Raw genomic sequence first — 584 nt, 5'->3', positions numbered from 1 at the left:
TAACATGTAGACAGTATTACAATAGTGAAGCAGATTAACATATCAATCATGTCACATACTTACTTTGTTGTGACAAGAGTAGTTACTATCTATTTAACACAAATCCCTAATACGGTGTAATTTTATGAACTTTAGTCCACATATTGTACAGTAAATATCTTCACTTGTTCATCCTACATATCTACTATTTGTATCCTTTGATCTACATCTCCCCATTTTCTCCCACTGCCACCTGTGGTAACAACCACTGTTTCATTCTCTGTCTTTACGGATTTGAACTCTTTTTTTAATTTCACATGTAAATGAGATCATGCAGTACTTTTCTTTTTGTTTCTGATTTAATTCACTTAGCATAATGCCCTCCAGATACAATTATGTTGTAGCAAATCTCACCATCTCCTTTTTTAGAGCTGAATAATATTCCTATGTGTGTTTATACACACATCACATTTTCCTTGTCCATTCATCTATAATGGGCTTTTATGTTGTTTCCAAAGCTTGGCTTGTATATTGGCTTCCAAAGCTTGTATATTGCTTATTTCCTTACTTGTTATTGGTCTGTACAAGCCTTCTGTTTTAAGCTT

The sequence above is a fragment of the Propithecus coquereli genome, unplaced genomic scaffold (genome assembly GCF_000956105.1).
Source record: "Propithecus coquereli isolate 6110/MARCELLA unplaced genomic scaffold, Pcoq_1.0 Scaffold410, whole genome shotgun sequence".
Classification (NCBI taxonomy): Eukaryota; Metazoa; Chordata; class Mammalia; order Primates; family Indriidae; genus Propithecus; species Propithecus coquereli.
This window is presented reverse-complemented; position numbering follows the sequence as displayed.